This window comes from Cannabis sativa, chromosome 4 (genome assembly GCF_029168945.1).
Source record: "Cannabis sativa cultivar Pink pepper isolate KNU-18-1 chromosome 4, ASM2916894v1, whole genome shotgun sequence".
In the NCBI taxonomy this organism is placed as follows: Eukaryota; Viridiplantae; Streptophyta; class Magnoliopsida; order Rosales; family Cannabaceae; genus Cannabis; species Cannabis sativa.
In genome coordinates this window covers 44,347,621-44,371,910 of record NC_083604.1, presented here as the reverse complement: position 1 = coordinate 44,371,910, position 24,290 = coordinate 44,347,621, and the positions used below count along the sequence as shown (strand labels likewise).

Here is a 24,290-nt window from a genome sequence, read left to right as displayed (position 1 = left end):
ATTAATATTTTTAAAGATATAGTGACACACAAAAAGTGCCACTATATTAAATATTTTTCTAAAAAAAATAATATTTAATTTAATTTAATTCAAATTTTTTATATTATAAATAATAATTTATATTAATTATATAAATATATTAATTATAACAATAATAATTTTAATTAACTAAATGTAAAATTTATAAATTACACATAAAGATAGACAAAAATTGTATTTTATTAAAATAAAAACTTAAATTAATTTACAAGTTAATTACAAATCACAATAGAGATAGATAAATTCTTCCATAACACCATACAAACACTATAATCAAATTAGAGATAAATTATTAGTATACTAACATATACATCATCATTATACATTAACACTAGAAAAAGTTACAATATTGCTATGCAATCAGAGATAAACAAATCTCAAAATGAAGAAAAAAAATGTGAAGATTATGAGAACCATTACTAAATCAAAACCAAATTTATGAAACCCAAAATAAATGTGATAAAATTTTTACTTTGGAAAGCTCCTAATATCCCATCCAAACACCCAACCTCTACGACGGAACTAGCCACCTGTGAACCCCGACAATGCAAGAACAGCTACTTGCGAACCCGTGCAGAGCAAACCCCCAACCGCCCGTAACCTGAAACACAGAAAATTCAGGCTTGATTTTTTTTTTATCCAAAATTAATCAATTACATGAAAGTAACCATTTCCACAACCCAACTCTAATTGGGTCGTTCCAATTAAAAATCCAAAATTTTAAGAGCAGAGTAAAATAATCAAAAGGAAAATTAATACACATTAAACTCACTCAAACTTGTATTTCTCATTCACAAATTCAGAAGGAACAATTCTTTTTCGTAGGATCAAAACTATAAACATTTAAGAAGAACATGAATGGACTGGAGAAGAGAAGAGAAGAGCGAGAGACTTACGTGAGTTTGCCTCTTGGGTTCGGACTTTTGATGCTTCGTCTTAACCATTTCAAAGTATCCACAGTCGTCGTCTTCGCCAATAGCCTTGTTCACACTTTCAGTTAGGTTCTCCCTTTGCTGAGACAAACAGAAAGGAGATATATTAGTGAGGCACTTAAAAGGCTCATATAAAAGTTTTTGCTGGGCTTTTCAAACAAGAAAAAAAACAAGAAGAAGAGGAGATCGACGGTCTCAAACAAGAACAAAAATCAGAACAGTACTGAGGCAACTATTGTGCCTGCAAACGAAAAGATCGTCGGTGGTGCGTGGTTAGTTCACACTTTCGAGCTGCTGTCCTGGGCGTGGTTGAGGGGCGACGACCGGCAATGGAAACTCAAAAATCGTCGCACAAAGAACCGAGAGAGACAGAGATGGGAAAGGTGAGAGGTCGTCGCTGTCCGTCCGCTTGCCGGCCTGTCCATTCACTCGCCTGGACCGTCCGCCTATCCGAGAGAGAGAGAGAGAAAGGAACGATGATAAAGGGAGGAGGCGGCTTGAGAAATAGTTGCTACTGCTAGGGTTTTTTTTTATTTGAGAAATAGTAAATGTGTTAGAAATAAATGGTAAGTGTATTAATTAAAAGCTGTATTTTTAATTTAAAATATTAATAACAGCTGTATTTTTTTTTTAATTTGGATTAAGAAGTCTTTCACTACTTTCTAAATATATATATATATTTAATTTAAAATATTAATAACAGTATATTTTTTTTTTTAATTTGGATTATGATATAGTGACATGCCAGGTGGGTCAGCACACATTTATCCAGTCACACTTAGCGTGTCACTATATGTTAATACTTTTTTTTTAAAAAAAATAATAGAAATTATGGGAGTTAATATTTAGTGACACTCATATTTTTTAGTGACTCAATTTGTAGGTCACTAACACTAAATTTTTAGAATCTTTTTATGTGTGTCACTATAACTCACCCTTAACTCTTTAGTGACTCGCACTTTTATGTGGGTCACTAAAGAGTGTCACTAAATAGTCAATTTGTAGTAGTGCTAGCTCGGGATCTTCCAGTTGTGCCTTTCTGATTCTCTCCAACAGATCAGATTGGAGTGTTAAATTATGCAATTTCCCGACCACGAACTCAATTCCTGCACTAACCATTTCCGAGGCTACTTGAGGAGCTATCATAATCGTAGTACACACTTGACCGGGACCTTTTCTGCTTAGAGCATCGGCCACCACATTGGCTTTCCCGGGGTGATACAGTATTTTGCAATCGTAGTCTTTAACTAACTCCAACCACCTTCTCTGCCTCATATTTAAATCTTTCTGGGTGAAAAAGTATTTAAGACTTTTATGATCAGTATAAATCTCACACTTTTCACCATAAAGATAATGTCGCCAAATCTTTAAAGCAAAAACCACAGCAGCGAGCTCTAAATCATGAGTTGGGTAACGCTGCTCATAATCCTTCAGTTGGCGAGAGGCATAAGCTATGACTCTGTCAGCTTGCATTAGAACACATCCCAGACCCTGTCTGGATGCATCACAATAAACAACAAATTTCTCTTGATCCGATGGCAAAGCTAACACCGGAGCTGTTATCAATCGCTGCTTCAACTCCTGAAAGCTTGATTCACACTTATCTGACCACACAAATCTCTGATTTTTCTTGGTCAATTCGGTTAGGGGCATAGAAAGTTTAGAAAATCCTTCGACGAAACGTCGATAATACCCTGCTAACCCGAGAAAACTTCTAATTTCTGTTACAGACTTGGGCCTCGGCCAATTCTTCACTGATTCTATCTTGTTTGGATCAACCATAATTCCATTTTTCCCAACTATGTGACCCAGAAAGGACACCTCGGACAACCAGAATTCGCACTTTTTGAACTTGGCATACAGCTTGTGATCCCTAAGTCGCTGAAACACCATTCGAAGATGATGCTCGTGCTCCTCTTCTGACTGAGAGTACACAAGAATGTCATCGATAAACACTATAACACAGTTATCGAGGAAATCCTTGAATACCCTATTCATGAGATCCATAAAGGCCGCAGGAGCATTAGTCAATCCGAATGACATTACCAGAAACTCATAGTGCCCATACCTGGTTCTAAAAGCAGTCTTCGGTATGTCCTCCTCCCGAATTCTGAGTTGATGATAACTAGACCGTAAATCAATCTTTGAAAACACTATTTTTCCCTGAAGCTGATCGAACAGATCATCGATCCTAGGCAATGGGTACTTGTTCTTAATCGTCAGCTTGTTTAGTTCCCGATAATCAATACACATTCTGAGGGAACCATCTTTCTTTTTCACAAAAAGAACCGGAGCTCCCCAGGGCGATACACTGGGTCGAATAAACCCAATATCAAGCATCCCCTGAAGTTGTAAGTTAAGCTCCTTGAGTTCCGCTGGAGCCATCCTATATGGAGCTTTAGAAACTGGTTCGACTCCAGTGCCAAATCAATTACAAAGTCAATCTCTCGGCCATTGTGGCGGCAATCCCGGCAACTCCTCGGGAAACACATCAAGAAAATCTTTCACCACCCGGACTACCTCGAGGCCCAAATGTTTCAGTCTGAGTCAAAAACTACCGCTAGAAATCCTACACAACCATTGCATAGTAAATCCCTAGCTCTCAACACAGAAATAACCGGGATCCGAGACCCCTGAACCGATCCAACATAAACAAATGGATCTTCACCTTTCGGCTGAAAAATCACCATTTTACGCCTACAATCTATACTGGCCGAATACTTGGATAGAAAATCCATTCCCAGTATAATATCAAATTCAGTTAATTTCAATTCTATAAGGTCAGTACTCAATTCCCTATCTTCGATCCTAATCGGCATAGACCTAATGCGCCTATTAGAGATAATCAATTCCCCGCTAGGCATTAGGGTTCCAAACCCTCTTTCTAAAATTTCACAAGGCCTACCCAAAAGATCAATCACCCTTGTAGCCACATATGAACGAGTAGCTCCCGAGTCAAATAATACTGTAAATAACAAGTTGTTGACGGGAAGCTGACCTGTCACAACAGAAGGACTGGCTGCAGCATCAGCTTGGGTAATGGCAAACACACGAGCAGGAACCGGTTTCATCTCAGTTTTCGGCTCCTCTTTCTTTGCCTGGGGGCAATCTTTCTGGAAATGCCCCACCATGCCACACAGGAAGCATGTCTTCCGGTTACACTCTCCCGGATGATGTTTCTTGCACCTTGGACACTCAGGATAAGAGTAACCCTGACGTCCTCCTCTGCCTTGGTTCCCACGAAACCGCTTGCTTTGCCCCGAGCCACCAGAAGCTGGAACAACTTTTCTTTTCTGCTCAGTGGTGGAGTCACCACCATCCCTACCATAAACAAGAGTAGGAACAGTGGGGGTTCCACCAACACTCGGAGCCACCCGGGGCTCCCGAAGAAATTTTACCGCACCCTCGGCTCTCAAAGCCTTCTCAACCATATTTGCATACGTGGTTGCTTCAGTAGTGGTAATAACCAGATCATGTCGGATTTTTGCACTCAAACCCGCTAAGTATTTTTCTTTCTTACTGAAATCCGTGGGCACAATTCCTGCTGCCAATTTAGCCAACCGATCAAATTTCGTTGTGTACTCAGTGGATCGACATACCCTCGGTGCGAACTAGATCAGTGAACTCTTTCCGCTTTGCACTGCGGACCGCTTCATTGTAATACTTGGAGTTAAATAACTCCCTAAATTCCTCCCAGGTCATCAGCGTGACGTCCCGAGTGAGGGTTATCAATTCCCACCACACGAGGGCATCTTCCTGAAACTGGAAAGTGGCGCAGGTCACCCGATCATTTCCAACCACTCCCATAAAGTTGAGAATACGCTCAATCGTCGAAAGCCATTGCTCAGCCTTCATCACATCAGGGCCTCCCAGAAACACTGGAGGTGCCTGTTTTCGAAATCTTTCGTACAACGGTTCCATACAGTTGCCAACAACAGGTTGTTCTGCTGGCACCGCTGGAACTACAACGGCCTGAACTTCTTGAGGAGGCACGGCAGGAGGACCCTGCTGCCTCAATCTTTGGATCTCTTCATCTTGCTGACGAATTCTCTCTTGCATTTCAGCAAATCTTTGCTCCCAGTCAGGAGGAGCTTGAGGTGGATTTACAGGGCGACCACCCTGAGCTCTGCCACGGCCACGGCCGCGGCCACGAGGATTTTGAGGATTCCCCTGACCGCCTCCTGTCTCAACCATGCCACCCTGACTTCTTGTATTTCGCGGGGCGTCGATTTAATAGGACTCAGCCTGCGAATCCATAAGCCAGGCAGGTTAGACAGCGATCAAAATTAACACCGCTCTTAATAACTTAAAGGCAACACACTTTCTTTTCTTTTTTAAAGAAATATATTTAATTTAAATCTAATATGCTTCCTAACATACTTTCTCATCACACTTATTTAAAATACTAAACAAGTATAGGCTTACTGAACCGTGAACCGAGCTTTCTCTGATGAAGATTGTACATGTCATAGCAAGCTTCGGTAGACAAACCTGGCGGCTCTGATACCAAAATTGTAACGCCCTAATGCTAAGGCACGCTACAGTGCTTTTTCAATAATTGTGCAATCTTTGCTAACCAAAGAAATTTCTCGAAAAACGTGTCAAATTAAAACTTTCACATTAAATACTAAACTTTGTAATTTAATAAAATATTTACAAGTGCCGGGATCCCGATTTTTAAAACTTTACAAACTTTACTTTTCAAACATACAATCCAAAATATACAGATTTACAGGTCGCACAGCGACTTTCAAAATACAACTCCCAGATGTCCCGAGACCGAACACTCCAGGTCGCGCCGCTTGACATGTACAATCTCACCCGAGCTCAGGTTCATTCCTGTTCAGCCTTCGCCTTTCCTTTACCTACACATGGAAGCAGAAACTGTGAGTCAACAGACTCAGTAAGAATTGCATATAACATACCATATAATTTCCGACCTGTAAATAGGCGCCCATACACCCATTTACAGAGCTTAACAGATGAGTATGAACGTTCATTACCAGGGTACAACCACTATACCACATACACATCGTACCTCACTGTACAAGTGTTGGTAGGGTTTATCCCGATCACTGAGTAACACTGAGTGATGTACCACACACCTTAGCATTTTCTTATGCTTGTGTTAGTATCACTGTATTGTACTCACATTAACATCAATCACTGTACCAATACACTCTATAACTTATTCATACAAGTGTTGGTAGTGTTTAATATAATTCAAGCATGCATATATAAACACATATACACACATTCAGATAACCACATCATACATTATACACGATTCTTACTGTTTTCCAAATTCAAGTGTCTTTGGCCAGACCTGAACGGAATTCACGTGCTAGATGGATGCCCTAATCACAAAAATGGTAATACAGATGAGTGACTCGCTAAATCACTTTCCGGGACTTAAAACTTGAAACTAAAAGTTTCCCTATCGATAAACCTCATGGCAATACCCTATATAACCCAAAATTGGCCAAAACTAGGGTTCTGGAAAATCCCCCAACAAAAGTGCAGGTTTCCAACCGCATCCCGGTTTCGGGTCACCAACCTGGCCGACCGGTTGGTACAGACCACCCAGAACCGGAATTCCGGTTCATCTGTTGGGAACCAAAAATCTTCCCCCCTTAATTCAAATCAAGCCCAAACTTAACCAAACTCTCCAGTATACCTATACAATGCATGCACAATGATTTCCAGGCAGTAATTCACAAAACAAACCATCACAACTCAAATTGCCATTAATGAACAAAGCTTTACATTCAAAGCTCAAGGTTGCATAAAGCTTAACCCAATCAACAAAATCAGCTGCTAGGAACTTAATTTAACTCAAATAACCTATACAATTCGAACCCTAAGCATAAACAAACCTAACAGCCCTTAAATTGCAAAATCACCAATTCAACCTAACTTTAAAACTTAGAAATTAAGAAAGGTTTCATTAGGGCTTACCTCAACTGAATCTTTCAAGCTTCGTTTGCTGGAAACTCCAAGAATTAACAGCCCTTCCCCCCTTGATCAAGCCCCAGCCGAAAGAGAAAAGAGAGAAAGAGTGGGAGTTCTCTAGATTTTGGTTTCCTTTGATTTTTTCCCTCAAATGAATTGATTTTCCCTTAATTAATTCATGGCTGAAAAGTCAAGTGCTAGGTGTCAATCAACCAATAAGCCACCTAATCCACCATTAACAAAATGTCTAAAATGCCCTTAGACTTAAACTAGGGTATTTCTTTGAAACTAGGGGTAAAATAGTCAATTCCATAACCCCGCTCAATCCCGATAATTTATTTTCTCTAAAATATTTCCCACTATGAAATAGGGTTCTAAACTTACCCATGTGATCAATCTAGCCATCCATCGCATTTTTCGTTGTCACCGAGCAAAAATTACAAAATTAACATATTTCACATATAAGCTAAATAATACCCCTAGAGTTTAATAAAATCTCCAAAATTGAGAAATTATAACTCTAATATTTATTTCTAAATATTGGGGTCCACATTCAAAATTAATTCACAAATAATAATAAAATAATAAAATAATAAAAATTTGTGTTAATTGCCTTTTCTAATCCACATTACTAGAGCGGTCATTACAATAAATTTCAAAATATTATAGTTAGAATATCTATAAGAAAATATCTAGGTTAATTTTAAATTTATTAATTATTTAATTCATCCGATAAGATTATTTTAGTATAATATTTCAAATTGAAAAGATAATGCTATCTTTGAAATTTAAAATATACTCAATATTATAATATCTAACCTTATAATTAAATAATAATAAATATTAAAAAAATTAAAATCTAACCATAACTTAAAATATAAAATAATCAATTTTTAAATTTAAACCTCAAAATAGCAAAATTAATAATAATCTATTAAAATTAAATATTATTAATTTACAAAATTGATATTTATGTTTAAGTATATTAAAAATAATATTTTATTTTGAAATTAGGGTTTGAAAAATTCGAAAAATCTAAAATTTGTTGAAAAAATTCACAAAAATCGAATCTTTGGTGTTGGACCCAGGAAGGCTGCATGTGTAGCTCAAGAAAGGCTGTAAGCAGCCACGGATGCACGCGCATAGGGGCTCCTGGGAACAAATTCGCGTGCGCATAGGGGCTCATGGGAAAAAAATTCCACATGGATGACCCTGCTATTAGGGTGTTACGTATGCATCATCGTGTCTAAATTGGGGTGGCACGCCGAGTTCAGACAAAAAATGTCTGGTGCATCCACGCGTGTCTGGCTTCCTTGTTCGAAGCCTGGTGCGTGCGATTGATCACCATGTGCATCCCATTTTCAAAACTTTTTCAATTTTTATCGGAATCGTGTTCCGTAAATATCAAAGTTGCTTAATTTTTCACAAGGAATCCAATTAAATTATTTTTAGAATATAAATAAAATAATTTTCATGGAAAAATTTTGTAAATCACATACATTCATCAAATAACACATAAACCAACATGAACACATCCAAATCAACACATAAACAATATTCATCATTTTTAAATTCATATTACATGAAAGTAAATCATTACCATGGCTCTGAGGCCAGTTGTTGGGAATATTTTACTTGGATCTAGATTTACTAACAAGTATGTTGATTAACATTCTAAATATGTATATCTCTAAAATAATAAAATTAAACACATAAGAGTTTAGAAAATCTTACATTGATTGTAGCGGAATATAATGACCCCTTTTGCTCTTATCACTAACCCTTGTTCCTTTCTGTCGCAGAGTATTATCAAGATCTAAGCCTAGATATCTTTCTCTCCTTCGGGTTGGTTACCACTGTCTTACTGATTATGATTGAGTACTTGACTTGCTATGTGTGGGCATATCACTCTATTGTTGGGCTTTATGCCCTAAATAAAAATCCATTTCAATGTAATCTTTATTATTCTATTATCAATAAAGAGACAGAAGTATTTTCATCACTTATTTAATGTGTCATTTGGTTCATGTTATCATTTATATGTTTATTTGATTTATAAATTCATCCAAATCCTTATCACATTTATGTACTTTATTATTGTGATGTCAACACAGTGGAAAGCAATCAAGATTGTGTGATTAAATATATATTCCTAGATTTATCAGCACACTGGGTTTAACTGATATAATAATCTACAACTTAGTTTACTTGCACCTTGGATAAGTGCTATGTCCTTTCCAGGGCATTGGTTAAAGTAATCCTTGGGTTGGATGCATGGAGTATGCATTGGAAGGGACCGATATTGAACTTTGAACCAGATATGATAAATTTACCGTAATATCTATTCAATTCAATATCACCTAGTTGATCCTAGATGAAATGATCTTAATCCTTACATGGTTAGGTTCGATCTCAAGAGTATTATACATGTTCTTTGATTTGTTAGTTAAGCCTACTTTTTGGTCAGGGTGATATGTACATTTTGGGAACATGGTAGTGAAATTGAGTGGGAGCGCTAAACATAGATATGGAATTTATAGCTTCTATCAGGACATAGAAGTAAAATGATGATTTCCTTCGAGCTTGGCTAAATAGAGATAAATGGTTGAGTACTCATTTCAGTGATTATGTTAGTTCACTGAAATATCATTTATAGGTGGCTAAGTGTTTTAAGGATAAAATACATTGAAGGGTGTAACGGTAAATTCATCCCTATACAATGTAAATCATCTATAGAGGATCATTGATTATTGGGATTATAACAATGGATAACTAATAGCGTATCTATATCGTGGAACATATAGAACGTTCTATATAACTGAGAGTGCAATTCCAAGTTCTATGGTGGATGCAACAAGGAATTAATAAGTCAATGAATTTACTTGGTAAATTCTAGAGCTGCTTATTGGAAGCTCAGATATATAGGCCCATGGTCCCCATACTAGTTGAGACAATACTACTTGTAAGACTCAGTTAATTAATTTTGATTAATCAATTATAATTCTAAAATTAGACTATGTCTAGTTTATGAATTTTCACTAAGTAAGGGCTTAATTGTGAAGAAAGAGTTTCTATGGTTTATTTGTTAATTAAGAGGCTTTGTTAAGTCTAATTAATAAATATATTAATTGACAATATTATTTAATAATTAATTTTTAGTTACTAAATAATTAGAGTTGGCATTTAAGTGGTTAAATTAGAAAATTGATATTTTTGAGAAAATAAGTTGGAAAAATGAGAAAATAGCGAAATTGCAAAGTGGGGCCCAATAACAATCCATGTTCGTCCACACTATTGTAATTTACCATTTATTTTTCTATTATTTTAATGCTAATTAAATCTAACCTAACCCTAAGTGGTTTCCTATAAATAGGTAGTGATGGCTTAAGGGAAAACATGATGCATCTCAATCCATCAGTAAAAAAAAATTGAGCCTCTCTTCCTATACCTAGCCGAAACCACTCTCTCTCTCTCTCTCTCTCTCTCTCTCTCTCTCTCTCTCTCTCTCTCTCTCTCTCTCTCTCTCTCTCTCTCTCTCTCTCTCTTCCTCTCTTCAAAACCGAAGCTTATAGTGAAAGAGTGAGTGCCCACACACATCAAGTTGTACTCAATCATAATGTGTAAGGCTGTGAAGAATCTAGCTTCAAGAGAAGGAGATTTGGACTCATATCTTGGTGATACTCTGCTACAGAAAGGATACAAGGGTTAGAGATCTGAGTGGAAGGAGACATTATATTCTGCTGCTACCACTGTAAGGTTCCTGATACTTTATATGTGTTTATTTCATATCGTTTTAGAAGTTCATATTTAGGATGTTAATAACATACTTGTTAGTAAATCTAGATCCTACTAAAATAATTCCAACATCTATCTGAATGGGTTCGAGTATGAAGAATAATGAAGGAGGCTTGAAAACTGTATAGAAGGTGTCTCTCATCTACTAGTTGTTTGACAAAGTTAGAAACTAGATTCTGGCAGGTTGAATAATCAAGTGGATGAGATGAGAGCATCATGTTCCTTTTATAGTGTTTAAACTAGGGCTTAGGGTTGAATTATATAGATTAAAAAAGAATAAAATATTGGGTAAAATTACACACTAAGGACGGTCATAAAGTGGACCATTCTCTAGTTACAATTTTTCCACTTTATTTCAACCACTTATTCTTCTATCAATACTACAATATTTTCCAATTCAATCCTATAAATGTCAAAAATATTTATTTAATAGTTATAATTAATTATCATATAGAATTACCATTTATATTTTATATTAATTACACCATACAAAGTCTCTTAATTAATAAATTAACCTCAAAACCTCTTTTTTTCACAATTGAGCCCTTGCTTAGTGAAAATTCATAAATAAGACATAGTCTAATTTTAGAATTATAATTGATTTATTAAAATTCATTAGTTGAGTCTGCAAGCAGCATTATCTCAACCAGTAAAGGGACAATGTGCCTATATAACCTAGCTTTTAATAAGTAGATCTAGAATTTATCGAGTAAATTCCTTATACTTATTAATTCCACTTTGCGCCACTATAGATTCGGAATTGAATACACTCTCAATTATATAGAATGCTCTATATGTACTACGATATAAATACGTTATCATTATCCATTATTACAATCCTAATAGTCAAAGATCCTCAATAGATGATCTACATCGAAAAGGGACAAATTTATCGTTCTACCCTTCAATGTATCTTATCCTTAAAACACTTAGCTACCTATAAATGATATTTGAGTTAACTAATATAATTAGTAAAATGGGATCTCAATCATTTATCTCTATTCAGCCAAACTCGAAGGAAATCATCATTTCACTTCTAAATACTTATAGAAGCTATAGATTCCATAACTATAATTAGCGCTCCCACTCAGTTGCACAACCATCTTCCCAAGATATAAATATCTACAAGAACTATTGGTTAGCTTCCACAAACAACTTGAAGAACATAAATAATACAACTAAGCTAAACTTAACCATATAAAGATTAAGATCCATAGACCTGAGATCAACCAATTATATTGACTTAGAAAGATATGACGGTAAGTTTATGATATCTTATCCACAATCAATATCGGTCCCTTCCCATGTATACTCCATACATCCGATACTGGTGAACTTTGCCAGTGCTCTGGAAAGGACATAACACTTATTCAAGGTGTAAGTATACCTTATCGCCGATTATCATGCCAGTCTAAATCCAGTGAACTGACAAATCATGGAAATTAAATTTTTGAACATATAATCATGATTATATTCCACTATGCTAACGACACTGTAATCATGAATAAATATATATGTTCTGGACTTAATAGAATTTATACATTAAATATAATCATGAAATAAATCTTGTGAACCCAGCAATATAAAATAATTTCTGATCTTTATTAATTAGTAAATCTTATTATTTTGAACTGAGTTTTATTTAGGCCACAAAACCCAATACGAGCCCATTCAATATTAGTCTGAGAAGTTGCTCCCCCGGAGATCTAGGGTATACTTTTTGAGAATTTTACCTTGCCTTTTGCTATATATTTTTGTGAAAACTAACTAAGTCACTTTTTTTGTGCAGCTATGTTGTCCAATCTTAATTCCATGTTGAAAAGGAAGGTCGGTGGACCTTTTGGGTAGGAGATTCTGGCAAAGGTTCAAAAGAAAGACAATAAGGGTCAGTCCAAGCAGAAACTTCCCTTGGCTCCGCCCCCAGCTCCTTTGGTCGTTGGAGATGAGGTTATTGTTACTAACGTCTCTGCTCCTGTGGTTGTTGTTCAACCCCCTACAAAGAAGAGCTTAAAGCCTCCTCCCGCTCCTTTGATCCGTAAAACAAATTAGAAAACACCTATGCCTATTACTTCTGAGATGAAAAAGGCAAATGACATGATTAGCTTGTATCAGGATTGTGTCCACTCTAAGCTAAATAAGAAGTAGAAGGGGTCAGATATGATGCCCATAAATCTCCTAGCCTCGCCCATCTGAAAGAGCATACTAAGGTAATGCTTTTCTTATCAATTCTACTTACCTTTAGTTTAGACTATACCATGTAAATCTTATTACTTATTTATATTCTTTTAGGTGAATCTATAGCTCGACTATTTGTACTCTCAGACAAAAGTTGTAGCTGCCCAATCCACTATGGATAAGGCCAAACTGGAAAAAGTTTAAGGCCAAGTTAAAGACAAGGAAACTGCCATTGGCAAAGTCAACAAGAAGTTGTTTGAGTTTTTTAAGAATATTAAAGGATTGGAAAACCAACTATTTGATGCGCCTTAGGTAGACAAATTAAAGGCTGACTTCGAGGTTGAGACTTGGCGGGTTAACAAGCTAGTTGAGGAGAGGGCTACTCTACGGACACTCATTCAGAATTTAGAGCAGAAGGTCAAGGACTTGGAGCAGATTGTCGAAGACTGGACTTCGAAAGTAGCCAAGGAAAAATACCCACAGTGGCCAAGGAGGAAGCCTTGGATGAGGAAATTAAAGGTCATGCCAATGACCTTGAGATGTAATCAGAGATCGGCATGGAGCTCTTTTTTGACTTTTGAAAGGCCAACCCCGAAGCCAATTTTAATTACATGGATGAGAACTGTTGTGATTCCTTGTTGTAATAGTGCAAGGAGATGAAGGTTGAGGAGTAAGTTAAGGTACCTAGGACAAAGAAAACTGGTCAACTTTCTGATAAAACTTCTCGGTCACTGATCAAGACGACGTTGCGACCACAAAAGACCTAAACTTGGCAACTCCAATGGACTAATTCTCATCCTTTATATAATGACCTATTTTTTCTTTTAATACGTTTTTCGACCTACAGACCTTTATTTTATTACACTATGCCGATAGAGCGACATTTTAACTTGGTTTACTTTTCTTGTTGACACATGGCTAACCATGCGACCTTTAATCCTGGGCTTTAATCTAGCCTTTTTATGTCTATTCGGAGCATATATACTTAGATTTTCATATTTTAAAAAATTGCTCAAGTATTTTCCATGTCCACTTACAATTGTAGTTGCCCCCAAATGACCGAGCAGGCTGTTAGACTCTTGGTCACTTGCTAATTAACTTGAGTGCTCAATAATTGTCTGCTCGAACTTGGTTCCTCGACGGACCTTTTAGTACACTTGTAGGTAGTTTCATGACTTTTAAAAATAAATACCTAAAATTTTGCAAGCCATGATATATAAATTTGTCATAATTTGAACGGTAATTAATCGCTTTATTCATTTATTGATAGGAATTTGTTGTTACTAAAATAACTTCCATTTATTTGATAATAAAAAATTATTACATGATCTCTTCAAATCTTATCAAATGAAAGAAATTTGGACGATTAACACTACGCATTTACTATGCGCAAAGTACTCGCGACAGTAACATTTAACCAGTTTGAATGTTTCATACATTGTTGGATATATATCACCCAGAACAATATATTGAAGGAAATACCATGCATCCATGTTTCAGAGTATTCTCTACATGTCACTTTATTAGATGTCACATCACTCTGTAAAATTTGAAATATCACTCGTCTTTGTTATTCTATGCATATATATCAGATTGTTTAAAAACCGATTTCAAAACTATAAGAATTTTCTTAAAATTTACCTAATGCTCTAAATAATTATAATGGAGATCATTGTATAATAATAGAAAAGTAATAAGATAGGTTATGCTAAAACGAAAAGCGATTTAAAGATTGCACCGAATAATTGAAGTTCCTCTTATTATATTTTGTTTGACCAGATTTTGACACGCAGAACGATGAATGGACAGCAGTGAACAGACTCAACACTATCATGCCTTAATACACAAAGCATCTATTAGTAGTTACACAGCCTATACTCCTCTCAAAATTTACAAACTAATGTTTCTTTTTCTTTTTTCGTAAAGCAATATACATGCAATACAAACTAATATTTTTAATTCGATAATATTACTTTTTTATGCTAAACGCATCTATTGACTACTTATATAAATAAAATATCTTACAATCACGATTATTTGCTCTAAATTATAATAAAGTTGCACTTCTTTCATTTTGGTGATATATATTTTATATTGATCTTAATGGTATTGCATTTATGACCGGGCTTCTTTTGGAAACCCACCGAGATTTCTTCTGATAGCTTTGTATCCTTTTTTTTATTATTATTATTTGAGAATGGCTATTACAAACACTTTTTACACATAAAAATCACAACCACACTTTTTACACATAAGAATCACAACCACATTTTTCACATAAAATTTACAAATGTTATAAAATATTATTTATGATAGATGTCCAAATCAAAACATTAATTACCACAATAAATATTTGATTATATTTTTATTTATTATATTGATTTAATTTCTTATTATTTTAGTTTTATTGTTGTATAAATAGAAATTTATCTTATTAGAATAAATAACTGAGAAAAATCTCATTCATTCTTTCATTCTATTATTCTCTTTGTCTTCTATCTTCTTCTATTTCTTTATCTATTCTATATTATTCTATAAGATGTTATTAGCACGAGAATTTACCCCATATAAATTTTATTTGTTTAAGTTTTTGAATTCTTTAAAGACAGGATACACTAAATATATATTTATATATACTTATTTAGCTGAAATAATTTTCAAGAACCCTTTTAATTTTACTTTCTTTGTTATTATAGTTTATTTATATTCTTAATCTTATATATTTATTCTCATATTCATATATATATATATATACGTACAAGGCAGAAGCTAGAAAAAATATTTAAGACTGTTTATCGAGATTTTTAAAGACCGATTATTTACATAAATAGTAGATACATAGTTTTACGTGGTTTAGGCATTAATTATTCTTAGTGCACGAATCTATTCACTACTACAAAAACTACCTTTAGAGGCAGTTTTTTAAGGCTTTCAATGTCAGTTTTGGCAAAATTCACTACCGACACTGATCACGGTGACGCTATATGATTTAATTTAACTGACGACATATATACCCCTATCGCGTCGGTTATTAGCTAGGAACTGACGCCATAGGGGTATATATGGCGTCTGTTCCTAGCTAATAACCAACGCCATATATACCCAAATTTCAATTTTTTTAATTTTATATAATTTATTTAAATTATATATTTATTTATTTATATATTATTTTATTTAATTTAAATTACATATTTATTTTTTTAAAAGGTAAATTAAATATTGTTTAAATTAATTTTAGAATTGGCTAAAATACATAATTTTATTTCATAAAAGTAATTAAATATTACACAAATATTGTAAAATTAGTCCAAGTATTAACAAGTTAATAAATCTAACTACAAGTTAACCTAAAAAAATAACCTAGGGAAGAAAAATTCTTGGACCTTTCAGCATCAATCGTCATCGTGAATCCCCGCCATCAACCGTTCTATCCACTATCGCTGTAACAATTCAATTTTTGGATTGTATTACCGCTTATCTCCAAATTGTTAAAAAAAAGTAAAAATTTATATCAGTTTATATATATGTGTATTATTTGTTATTATAATAAATACTATAATCAATAATTAAAACTTACAGGTTTTTGATCTTGTATGTAACAGTTTGGGTTCGCACGTGCGACGATGTCAGTCATGTATTTCAAAATATAAAAACCACATTCTTGGTTTTTAGGTTTCTTAGACAATTTGCTAGTGAAATTCCTTGCCACGGGACAAGATACTCATGTGTTTCCCCTACATATCTGAATGCCTTGTTTGAAAAATTATATTAGCATTTCAATTCATTAGTTAATTAAAATTTGTTACATAAAAAGTCATTAAATTATTACTTTCCCAATAATTGAGTAATTTGTTCAGGAACTTGGCGGCCACGAATAGGGTCTAAATGGATAATTTTCTTTGGCGTAACGACCTCTAACATCCAATGCGTACTAGAAAATTATATTGGAATATAAGTAAGATAGTATAAAAATAATTTGAAGTCATAATACAGAAATGAACAATTAGCACTAAAGAATTAAATAGTGTTTACCCGATATTCCAAGGAATAAAGAACATCTGGTGGTTGTTATTCATCGATGATAACCAAGCAGCCAATCGTCTTCCCGCATTGTCAAAAGACTGACTCTTCTCTTCATCGTTTATAACATTCACTGCGAGAAGCTCTAGGTCGTAAAACTTGAAAAAATTTCTCATACCGTTGATGCTCTTCCAGATGTACCTGCTAAAAAAATTGTTAAATATTAGTGTCTTATAATAATTTGACTAGAATTTAATATATAAGATTAATTAGATTAAAGAAGAGTATACATCATTCCAAACAGCATTCCCTGGTTGCCGATGAAGTCACACAATGCAACCTGCTGCAAATCCTCTCCAAATAACGTGATCTGGGTATGCTATGCTATGAATCCTCGGGGTACAGGAATTGTGATTATATCACGTTTATTTTTGAGGTTCAGGAATTCAACAACCATCTATTTTAGCGATTTAGGAATCCTGTCCATGATCTTTTGCGAGAATAATTCATCTTCCCGTGCATGACCGCCTTGTGGAGAAAGCATGGAAGTTTTCCCCTTCGACGCATCACGTCTTGAAGGCGCTTGAGCGAGTGGACCCTAAATAAAACAGAACATAATATATCGAATTTGATCTAAATTCTACAGAAATTTCGGCAGCATAACGGCTGTAATTGAATGCCCCCAAAAATTTTAAACATGCCTGTATAATGACAAATAACACAGATATGACAGTAGTTTGTTCATCAATCCCACTGCAGCACATATATTCGCAGAACCTACTTCGCTATGGTTGAATATTGAAGATATTCAAACTCCACTAATCATTAATAATTAATTTATAAGAGAAGTTACCTCGAATGTTACAATTAAGTGTTTAGGCCAAGGAAGGAACATGTTTGGTACGTCCCTAACATATCTGCACCCTTCAATTGAGATTGGGATTTCAGCATCCTCTTACAGCATTTTCGAAATTAGAACTTAGGCATGTGAATCATCGTAGTCCGTGCAGTGAACAGTGATTTTACTAACATGCTCGTACAGATACGCTCGGGCCACAATATTATCGATGTTGTCTGAGTAGAGATATACTTGCTGATCAAGGGTCGAATGGTCATCGAAATTGCACAGGAGAGCTAGCTCGTTGAGGGAAACAAACTCCGCAGCATAGGTTTGTGGTGGACCCTCATCCTCATGAGCGTATGGTTGTGGAACATACGCCTCACCAGCCACCTCTCCTTCTTCCTCTTGTTCGACAGTGTTTTTCTTCTATTTAAGGGATTGGAGTTCGGCTTTTAATTTTTTAATCTCCTTCTGTTGCCGAGCCACAACATCAGACACTTCCCTTTGCTTCCTGCCGAACAGTTTAGATGCCCTGGTCAGGAACCTGTAAATCATAAAATGCAAATTAGCTACGATTTTTTTGTAAAACTAAAGAAACAACATTTTAAGTACTAGCATACCCAGCAGCCCTGACACGTCCAGGATGCTCTGGTGTCCCGAGCGCCTGCGTCAGGATATCATTTTTGCCCTGGACTTGAATTTGTCCCTGAGTAAGCTGCTCCTCTAATTGAGCCTAATGCACGCATATATTCAAGCAATTAATATGTGAATTATATATACTAACTCATTAGTAGAACTCAATTAGGGATTAATATATACTTACTATCTTATCAGCAATTTCCTTATCATAATCAGTGACAAGTTTTATTCTCTTGGTTCGAGATTTGATCCAGACAGGGTGGCATGGGGGATCTTGAACGTCGAGATCCTTCTTCTACATTATTTTATAACAAATAAATGAGTACAAATTACATTTTAAAGCATATTATTAGAATTCAAGCATTACTTACCACAACTTCCCGGATGTTCACCATTCCACTCCGACCACTTCGATGTTTGGATTATATTTTTGAGGAACGTTCCCTTTGCACCTTACTCAATGCCTACAATTCCAAAAAAAATACATTAGATATATGTACTTGTATTTAAGAGTTTATCTTAGTACAAATATAATTAGTGTACCTGAAATTCAAGAGTTAGTCGACTTTCAACAAATTTCAACGAATGAGTAAGGTCGATTTCGGGATGCTTTTCAGGGACTTGTGCCAGTCATTGGACATCCTTTCTCTTCCATTGTGGGCATTATAATTTCTTTTGTCATCCTATTCTTGAAGTCTTTCATTAACTTCCCAGCAAGGATCAGACAATCATGTTTGAAGGAATCTGACACAATAAAACCCGTCTAGTTTGAAGGAAAACAAACACGATTAGAGTTAGCATCTGAATTAATCAAAAACAAATTAAAATTCTAACAAATAACTTTTTACCTATATATCTGTCCAAACTTTATTTTTCAGTGTATGGTTGACTTCTTTCCCTTTTTTATAGGACAACCCTATCGTTTGACGACATCTAACTCCTAAAGTCGATGCGAGCTTGGAGTAGCTTTTGCTGCAGTATTGTCCTTTGTCATTCACCTCGAGGGCCACTCTTTTGCCTTGATCCATTAGCTTGGATATTTCATTCATTTGAGTAGCTCCTCGTGTAGGCTTCGGCCTAGGACACTCTGCCTCTGGGTCTGAATCTGATCCTGAACCCGAGTTGGCCATATCTAAACCATTAACAAACAAAATTTAAAGTTAGCTATACATATAACAAGTAATCTATACGAAATATTAAATGCATAAACAAACATTCTGTATTCACCATAAACAAACACAATATAAAGTAAGCATTATATCAAGTTACTAATTCTACCAAAATTTCGGCAGCAAAATAACATAAACAATACAAAATTTCTCCACCCATCCGACCGCAGTACATGTATTCGCAGAACCTACTTCACTACGGATGAATATTAAAGATATTCAAACTCAACTAAGCATGCATTGAGAATTAATTATAATAACAAAAAGTTAGCGAATGGATATACCTATTCTAAATCCGATCAACACTGAAATATATCGAACCTCAAATATTAGCTCACAACCTATAATATAATGCAATATACAACCAAATTAGAATTTTAATTATTAAATTACTTACTAGTTAATAAAAAATGTAACAAATTACTAGTTAATAAATTCTATAGTTAATTTTTGAAAAAAAAATAACATATACATATATAATCAATTATATATCACACTAACATATTTTTAAAAACGTTAATTCTAAACTAATTTAATCCCTACTACCCCATTCTCATTCACAACAAATACATATACAATACAATTACACAAAATACACAAATAGTATATACACAATATATACACACACAATATATGTAAACACATATTCAATAATAAAATACAAAATATATACATATATATTATATACCAAGTTAACAAATATTTACCTTATAAATGAAATCTGACGATAAATTGCGACAAAAATCCGCCCACCTATAGCACACACACAATATAATATTAAAAAAAATAAAAAAAAAATCCCAAAAAAAATTTACAAAAATGAAATAATACAAATGTACATTAATAAAATGAATAGAAAGCATATTTATACCTTAATGGTTGTTGGGATTCAACGTTTTCTGCGCTAAAATCGGTGGCCAGAGTTATAACACCACCTTTTTTTTTAAAATAGGTTTGGGTAAATTGCAAATGGGTGGAAAAACAAAACTTTTTAGTGTATGGGATTAGATATTGAAAATAGAAAATTTTAAGACAAAAATGGGATGAAATGGTGAAGAAATGAGGGAGATAGGGTGGATTTTAGTGGTGGTTGGCGAGGGTTTCGTGGGTTTTCAGGGGTCTGTTGTGGCTGTTGTTATCGTGGGGAAGAAGAAGACGATATAAGGGTTTTTTTGTTAAACCCTTAAAATTTCCCAATTTCTAACCGACGGAATAGGTTTATTAATATATATACCTACGGTTTTTACCAAAAAACCGCCTCTAAATGTCAACTTCAAATTAGGTGGGTGTTTTCACACCCTTTAGCTTCCCCTTTTATAAAATAGGTTGAAAAAAGGGAAGCTAATAAAAAGGGGAAGCTAAAGCCCCATGTTGTAGTAGTGATTTTTTAGCCTTGTAGGCAAGCATTGCATATTACAAGTGTATACGGTCTGGACATGCCCTCTCTATTTCTCTCATTCCTCTCTAAAGAAGAAGAAGTTAATAGGAATTTTTAGCAGAAGTTTTGTAGGTTGAAGAAGTTACTTTCCCTTGGTCATGATATATATGGGTATTTATAAGTGGTTTCTTGATCAACATGCCTTTAGGACCAGCCCTTCTGCCAGAGATCTGACTGTTAATTTGGTAGGTGACAATTCCAGTGTGCAGTGCACAAAGGTATGAGGAGTACTGTCCAAATATCCCCTACGTGTCACTCAAAGGTCTTTCCTTTTCGAATCATCCCCTCACATGGCTATTGGATAATGGGCAGGCACGAGGGTGCGCATGCCTTGTAATATGACCTGACATGGCGGGGGGTGGGGGACAAAAACTAACGTCGTACCTGAAAAGCATTGTCATCACTCCTGTGATCTGACAGGTACGTGTGGTGGCCTCCCGCGACACCGTATTCGAAGAAAAATCTGTCCTAAGCCTTTCCACTGTAAACTAGGAGAGCGCCTTGGCTTCTATAGGCATTTCCTTCCCAAAAGTGACACCTTCCCTTTTGCTCGGGGTATGCACATGAATCCTTCATGTGCTCCTGCCTTGTGGTGGGAGTAATTTTCACGGAAGCCCTTCATGGAAGCTAGAACCGTGGGCACTAATTAACTGCAGATTAGCTTGACTTCTTTTGCTGAATTCCACGAGTCATGCTTGCATAAATTTGTCCCCAAGCTTCTGGAGCACCCCGTGTTCCGAGAGCTTTGTAATGTTTCCCTATTTTCTCATGATTGGTCCCTAACACGTGGCGTCACTTGAAATCGAATTATGTCACGTGAGTGGTCGTCAGCTGATACGTCACTAATAGTGAATATCATTAATATGGTAAAAAGGCAGTACTATAAATGCAACTTCTGGCAGTACGCGCGTGTTCGATGCGTGTCTTAGGAGACGTTAATTTGGCAGTAAGGTGATTGAGCGGAGCCCTCATTTAATAAGAAATTTTCACAAGACATACCATAATTGATGTTAAGCTTTTGGGCTGATACAACCTTCCCAATTCACCATCCATCAAATCCTGAGATGCAATCTTGGTGAATGATCTGGGCCGTTTGATTTGCGTGGAAGGAACACCACTTAGCACGTACTAAATATTCAAAGCATCCTCATTCCCTTTTAAGTTTAAAATTTTCACTCTTTGCACCAGAGGTTTTACATCTTAACTTAACTCACTTTTTTCCAAGCACAACTCTGTTAGTCAAGTCAGGGTTAGCTACGTAACCGGACATGATGTACTCGAGCCCTCCCAAACAACATCCACATCCATCACTCAGTAAGTAGTTTGTTGCTCTTGCTCTATATATACAACTTCATGCTTATCGTAAAAATATTAAGGGTTGACTTAAGTTTATGTGTATCGTATGCGAGTCTCTGTACTCTGTGAAAGTCAGTCTTATTTGAATGATCTGTTGCTAAAAGAGAAGCGTGGTGGTTTGGTAGGACGACCGTGTATTGAGGGGCCATCCATTTGGGAAGAAAGACTACCTAACGCTTGATAGATTATTTCTACTAACCCCATTATTTTGAATTGACTTACTCAAGCCTACATCCACCGTCTTTGCAGGCACTTCTTGGTCTAACATGCTGAACTCAAGGAAGGAAGTGTTGGATATATTTTACCAGGATTTAGATTTACTAACAATTATGTTTCATTAACATCCTAATATGAATTTTAAAACAATGAAACAGACACATAAGAGTTTAAGAAAACCTTACATTGGGTGCAGCGGAATATAATGACTCCTTCCATTTAGATCTCTAGCCCTTGATTCCTTTCTGTAGCAGAGCATCACCAAGATCTGAACCTGGATCTCTTTCTCTCCTTCCTTTGATGCTGAATCTCCTTCTTGTTGTTTGGAATCTCCTACAGTCTTACACACTATGATTGAGATACCACTTGATGTGTGTGGGCACTCACTCATTCACTAATGGCTGAAAATATTTAGTGTAAAGATAGGCTTAGTATTTCGAATTGAAGAACAAAGAAGAAGGAAGAGGTCTCACCTAGGTTTTTAGCTTTGGAGGCATTAGTTGGATAATGAGACCATAACCTTCCTTTTATACTATTCTTCAATAGGGTTAGGGTTGAATTAAATGGATTAGAAAAGAATAAAATATTGGGCAAAATTACCTCTTGGCCGTACAGAATAAGTGGACCACTCTCTAGTTACAATTTTGCCACTTTATTTTAACCACTTATTCTTCTTTTCAATAATACCATATTTTTCCAATTCAACCTTATAAATGCCAACCTATTTATTTAATAATTAAAATAACTATCAAATAAAATTGTCATTTATAATATTTATTAATTTTAGACTCCATAAAGTGTATTAATTAACAAATAAATCCCAAAACACTATTTCTTCACAATCAAGCCATAACATAGTGAAAATTCATAAACTAGACATAGTCTAATTTTAGAATTATAATTGATTAATCAAAATCAATTAACTGAGTCTTACAAGCAGTATGGTCTCAACTAGTATGGGGACCATAGGTCTATATATCCGAGCTTCCAATAAGCAGATCAAGAATTTATATCTTAAATTCACTGACCTATTAATTCTTCGTTGAATCCACGCATATAACTTAGAATTGCACTCTCAGTATATAGAATGCTTTATATGTTCCACGATATAGATATGTCATTAGTTATCCATTGTTATAATCCTAATTTGATCAATGATCTTCTATATAGATGATCTACACTGTAAAGGGTTTAGATTACCGTAACACCCTACAATGTATTTTATCCTTAAAACACTTAACCCCGTATAAATGATATTTCAGCTAAGTGAAATGAGTACTCCATCATTTATTTTCGTTAGGTCAAGCTCGAAGGAAATCATCCTTTACTTTCTATTTGTCAGATAGAAGCTATAGATTCCATATTTATGTTAGCGCTCCCACTCAATTGCATTATCTTGTTCCAAAAATGTACGTATCAACCTGCCCCAAAAATAGGCTTAACTAACAAATCAAAGAACATGTATAATACTCTTGAGATTGAACCTCAACATATCAGGATTAAGATCATTTGATCTAGGATCAACAGGTGATATTTAATTGAATAGATATTACGGTAAATTTTAATATATCTAATCAAAGTTCAATATCGGCCCCTTCCGATGTATACTCCATACATCCGATACTAGTAAACTTTTCCAATGCCCTAGAAAGGACATAACACTTATCCAAGGTGTAAGAATACCTATTGCTGATTATACCATGCAAGTCTAAATCCAG

General features: G+C 35.1%; 1 long non-coding RNA gene across 1 annotated transcript; it reads right to left on the bottom strand.

Annotated features, from left to right (window-relative positions):
* Positions 1-435: 435 nt before the first annotated feature.
* LOC115719728 (uncharacterized) lies at positions 436-1,520 on the bottom strand. Its single transcript, XR_004012240.2, has 3 exons — positions 1,196-1,520; positions 936-1,052; positions 436-640 (listed from the first exon to the last, which is right to left on the bottom strand). It is a non-coding gene; the product is annotated as an uncharacterized LOC115719728 (long non-coding RNA).
* Between the last annotated feature and the right edge of the window lie 22,770 nt (positions 1,521-24,290).